The sequence below is a fragment of the Tetrao urogallus genome (genome assembly GCF_951394365.1).
Source record: "Tetrao urogallus genome assembly, chromosome: 2".
In the NCBI taxonomy this organism is placed as follows: domain Eukaryota; kingdom Metazoa; phylum Chordata; class Aves; order Galliformes; family Phasianidae; genus Tetrao; species Tetrao urogallus.
The window spans coordinates 20,295,765-20,301,764 of NC_136814.1; positions in this window are offsets into that span (position 1 = coordinate 20,295,765).

Here is a 6,000-nt window from a genome sequence, read left to right on the forward strand (position 1 = left end):
ACAATTCTATGATTTTCAGTATAATAACTGCAAGTCACACTATCGTTCAGCTAGGTCAAGTTTTGATAGCGCTGCCACCCTGCATGAGCTCCTTGAGGAGCTGGCAGCCTTAAACAAGTAGTGAACACAATGCATCACAGTCATACCAGCTCTGGTATCTGGGTTGTCAGGCACCAAGGTTAATGTAATGACTGTGTACCAAGTCCCTCTATATGAAATACCTAAATGTTTCTGTCTACAGTGAATACCTTGCAAACATCTCCCTACTATAAAATGGGACTTGGAGAAGGACCAAAGATATGAACATGATTTCATAATGATCATTACTGTAGTCCCAAGTAATCAAATCTCTTTCAACTAAAATATATTACCCTTCCTAGATTCACCCAGGGAGTATTAGATTCGGTTATGCTTTCTTCCTACATACACAAGAAGTATTTTTCTAGCAGCCACTATTAACAGCTGGGAAGAAGTCTATTTGCCTGCAAGTAGCTCTGCTTTAAGAAATCTATTAGCTACTGCAATATACGATTACTATTTTAAATAACATATGAAACACACAGGGTACAGTGGTATTTTAGAACAGTAGCTCACAGCCAGCATTTCACAGCTCAGCACAGGTTGAAGCACATTTCAGTACAAAGTGAGAAGCTGTGCTCAGCTATCCTTCCCCAGCATCACCCTTCCATGCTGCTCAGAGCAATCCAATACACTCTGGATTATCAGATTTTCTTTTTAGAAGCTCAGGTCCTCGGGTCCCGCATCACCAGCCACTGCTGGTGTCTTATCTGGCAAAGAGAGAATGAAATGAGGCACTGACCAGTCTGGGCCTGGTCACCGTGAGCACTCGCAGCATTTGTCCCTACAAACTTGGTTCTGAGCCTTTCCTATATTCCGGGGGAAAAAAAAAAAATCTTGAATTGAGAACTGTGAGATATTCCTTTTGTTGCAATATTCAGAAAAAATGCTCAGGATTCTTCACGGCTTGTTATTTTAAGAAAGAGTTTACCAGTGAGGAAAAAAAATATATATATATTGATATTTCTGTTACAGCACTCCACATCAAAAGAAGGGTGGCCAACAAGTTGAGAGAAGCGATTGCCCCCCCCCCTCTGCTCTGCCCTCTTGAAGCTCCCTTTGGAGTACTGCATCCAGCCCTGGGATCTCCAGCACAAGAAAGATGTGGAACTGTTGGAGCAAGTCCAAAGGAGGGACACAATGATGCTCAGAGAGCTGGAGCATCTCTCCTGCTATAGAAAGCTGAAAGCACCAAGCTGAACAAGCCCAGTTAAGAGAAGACTCTGGGCACACTTAATTGCAGCCTTTCAGTACCTGAAAAAGGCTCAGAAGCAGGAGGGAGACAAATTTTTCACTTGCTCTGATAGTGATAGGACACAGAATGGCTTTAATTTAAAAGAAGATAACTTAGGCTAGATGTTAGCTAATTTTTTTTTACTCAGAGGTTGCTGAGGCAGTGACATTTCCTGCCCAGAGAAGCTGTAAGTGCCCCAACCCTGAAGAAAACCAAGGCCAGGTTGGATGGAGTCCCAGGCAGCCTGATCTGCAGGGGTGAGGGGGGGGGGGGGGCAGCACTGCCCATGGCACAAGGGCTGGAGCTTGATGACCTTGAAGGTCTCTTCCAGTCGAAGCCATTCCATGATTATACATTTTAACTTCTTCAAGCAGTTTTCAGTCTTTAATATCTTACACAGGAAACTTGGGAACACTAGACTTGTAGCCCAGGTTGCTCCCAGAATTGCACTGCTCTGCTTGTTATAATGGAAGGCATCAGGGAACTTTTCCAATACTCTACTTTCAGTTAGTTGTGACTTTGCAAAACTCTAATCACTGAATGGATTTTGTGTCAAGAACACAGGTTCCCAAATCCTATTAGAGGTGCCTTTGAGAGTCATTTGTTAGCAGCTAATGAGTAGAGAATTGCTGGATCTTGACAACTACATCTAAAAAGCTTTGCGTATACTCTGTATATACTACACAAAAACCAAGCGTAGGTCTTCCTTTTGAACTGCTCGTACCAGACATCAGACTAACAAAGCTGAGCGTGCTGAAGCCCTCCATAGTCCCTTCTCCATGCTATTCCCACAGAGCATGAAAATTTTGTGCAATTTACCATGCATACCTGACTTATCATGTGAATGTGCCATGAAAAAAAATGAGAACATTGGTTCTACTGAAAGCTTTTCTTAGTTCATAGTTTCTTGAGCATATTTGTTCATCTTCATACCCATCCCTGATGACACTGTAAGAATAGCAGTGCAGAGCCAACATCAAGCTATAGTTAAAACAACCAAAAACACCAACTTTTCATTCAGCTACTGAGATTCTGACATCTCTAGAGAAAATCTTTTGCATACAAAACTCAGCTACTTTTTTTTGTACCCAAATCACTTTAACAATTACTGTCACTTTTTCCTACTAAGACGTAGTTCATTGGTAACCACAGAGGATATGTAGCATTACAGATATGCAGGCCTCTTGAGCATTGTGAGGTCAAAGCCATACAGAAAAAAAAACCACCACCAAAATCTAGGGGTATTTTATAGCTATGGTTCTTGTAAGCATTTATTTTGGGAATCATCTTTTCAGATACATTGCTTCTTTTAATTAAAGGATATAATCCTCCAGCACATATTCTCTTTTGCCCCCTTATTTTTGTGCATCAACTATTTCTACACACAATGTGTGCTGTCACAACAGCTCTGATTCTGCTGTTTGGGAAGGACAATAACTACACAGGTGTAATGACTGACAACAGTGTTCTTCAGCTTATAAAAAGAAGTGGAAATTGAACACAAAAAAACTTCACTTAATAGAAGCTGTTCAGGTAAAACAACTGGAACAAATCAGTTTTTCAGATGGAATAACTGCCTTACAGTCCTAAAGAAAAAAAAATAACCCATTCTAGGAAATGCTGTCAGGAGAGAAATGTAAAACTTACAAGTAACACCTGTTTTTCATCTGTTTATTTAAGAAAACTGAACAAGCATTTATTTACTCATAAGTAATTATGCGTGCTTGTGTGCATTTTTGCACAGTGCTAACTGCAACAAAGTTTGACATTTTAAAAATTGCCTGAAAGCCACAAGACAAACTTGCCTGCTTGAACCCTGCCTGTGAAGGGAAGCAGGAGCCTGTTTACATGTTTAAATACATACAATTACTTTTTGACTGTGAATGGTAAATACTAGCTGCTACATCCTTTATGGATAACATGGGCTACTTTAAGGTTTTGCATATCTTTTCCTAGTTATTATATATTTTGAAATGAACACACCTAATTAACCACAGATTTTTAGTCTGTCTCTACCAGAAATCCATCTTGCTGCTGTTCACCATAGTAAGATATTGCCACCTCAAAATTATGAAGTCAGGCCATCATACACAAAAGTACTTTTTCCCTCATTCTATGTTACTTGAAAATTTGGAGAAATGTTGGTGAATATCCGCCAGCTTCCAAAAGCTAGTGATGCATACAAGAGAACTGAATAGTCTCTGTCATGAATACAATTATTTTTTATTAATTACAGAAGAAATAAAAAAGGAACTTAATGCAATGGTAGCAACAAGCCCCACTTGGAGCAGGTTCTTTGGTATCTGAAGATACCAACTCTTACAACCACTCTTGAAGAAGGGTACCCAGCCAGGAACAAGCCAGATAGGTCAGCTGTTTGCTGAGCTAGCTTTGCAGATTTAGCAACCCAGCAGCAAAGAAAGATGGTTCATTAATATTATTTCCTGATTATAAGGCAGTTTTTAATTGAGAACAGAAGAGACGTCTCCAGATACATGCAAGACAGGAGTAGATGCTTTTTCTGATTAGCTCAGCTTTTACTAACTGAGGAACTACTTATTTTCTGAATGGTATCCAGACAAAGCAGGAAAGAAGGCAGTTTAAGGAAGAGTGGTTAAAATTGCACCTTAACTTTTTACTCAAGGAGAATATCACTCGCTTGGCAAAAATCTCTTCAGTTATGCAGATAAAAAAAATACTGTAAATAAGTTTTATTACAAAATCAGCCTTCAGAAGTAATTAAACCTCAGTCATCATTCATTCTTCTCTGGGTTGGAAAGGTAAATAATATGTTCAGTTACCCTCAAGCAAAAGTTTGTAGGCTATGTCAGTGTTATGTGCATGTTTTGATATTGATTGATTACCAGCAAGCCTCAAAAAACTATTAGGTTGGGGAATGAAATTCCGAGAAAGAGGAGCCCCATGAAGCTCTGAGAGCTGCACTTTCACAGCTAGTATGGTGCAAAAGGCTAACTCAGGATCCCTTCGATTAAATCCACATTTAATTAGTGAAGAACAAGGTAGTATAAATAAAGGAGAGGGACGATGTGCTCAGCTCTGCAGCATTAGTCATATATTTCATATCTAAACAAGTCATAATGTATCACATTAATTAGCAGAAGTTATGCTTGACTCTGCAAAAGCCCTACTAGCAGAAGAGCTGCTGCTTTGCAAACGAGCTGTCAGCTAACAAACTGCTGTGAGATTTTTTTTTTTTTTTTTGCAATTCCAATTGCAATTAAATGATCTTCACTGGAGTTACTAAGAAAAATTACCTTAGCAAGAAGATGTTAGCAGTAACCCAGGAATCTCAAAGAAAACTCTAGAGCTCGAATCTGAAACAAGTTTTGGCATTTGTACACTTCCAAAATGAGGGACAACCAAATCTCAAGCCAGCCAGACACTGTTGGCCAGGATAACTGTTTGACTAAAACTTTACTTTTTTTTATTCCCACAGTGCAAGTTGAAGAATAAGAGTTTCAACTGAATGAACTGGAAGGAACTCTACTCCTTCTGAGGAAATAAATTGTAACGCACATAAAAAACACAATATATGATATAATTAACGGTAGAATTATATGCTATTTGTTACATGAAAAAATTAGGTATCTATTATTACAACATAGAAGGGCTTAGCTAACGTTTTTGCCCAAGTCAATTTGCCACGTGGTTCAAAAACAGCCTCTCCTCCCTGGCAGCTAGGAAGATCATAGATAACTGTGGGTAAGCAAGGTGAACCTGAGCTGACATGATAAATGCAGGTTGGTAAGCAGCAGTGTCTTTCTGAGAACACTTCTTCATCTCCTGCTTACTTTCAGACTGCTCTCTACAAAGGGGAACACAATACTTACTTTCCATTCCGTACTCCCAAGTACACAACAAAACCTCAAACATTCCACTTTCCATTAGGACTTAAATTTAGGCTTATTATGGCCTCATTTCCTGTTAGATAAGTCTTGATCTTATTTTAGTAAACTGCTCCCTCTATATGCACCCAACAAGAAAGCCGCATGCTCCCACACACATCCTTCAGTGAGGTCCACAGAACACAAATGAATACACACAGCTTATTGCCACCAGAAGCTTGCTTTTTGTTTACAGTGGAGCTGCAGAAGCATCCAGGGAAATCCATGAAATTTGGGTTTATTTGCAAGACCTTTCCCACATTCTGCCTTCACACCATTGTAGAATGCAACTGGTGAGAACATTTACTGAAAACAAGTTGTAGCTTATTTTTCTGTAACACACATTGACTTTTAGGGTAGGATAAATGAAATATTGCAGCCCTGACAAATTCTAAAGTCAAAATGTTACTCAAGTCAAAAGGAGTTCGATTTCTGAACTAATAGGATGCTCGCATCTTATGATATTTCAGAGGAAGATGAAGATACCCATGAGCAGGAGGTTTGATTTTATGTATTCAAGACAAATATGTTTTAAACAGGGTGATACAAAATATAATTGCTAAGAGACAATTTTCAGCACATAACCTTTCAGAAACAAGCAACTAAAAGCACATTTAGTTAAAATGGTTTATAGCAATAATCAAAACACAGATCTAGGCTCTACTGCGCTGGTTTGGATGGGTCTGATCATCTACAACACTGAAAATTACTACAGTATCTCATTTACTTGCAAAGTGAATCAAAAGTTTCCTTCTTGGAAAACAAAGGTAAGCTACTTATTTT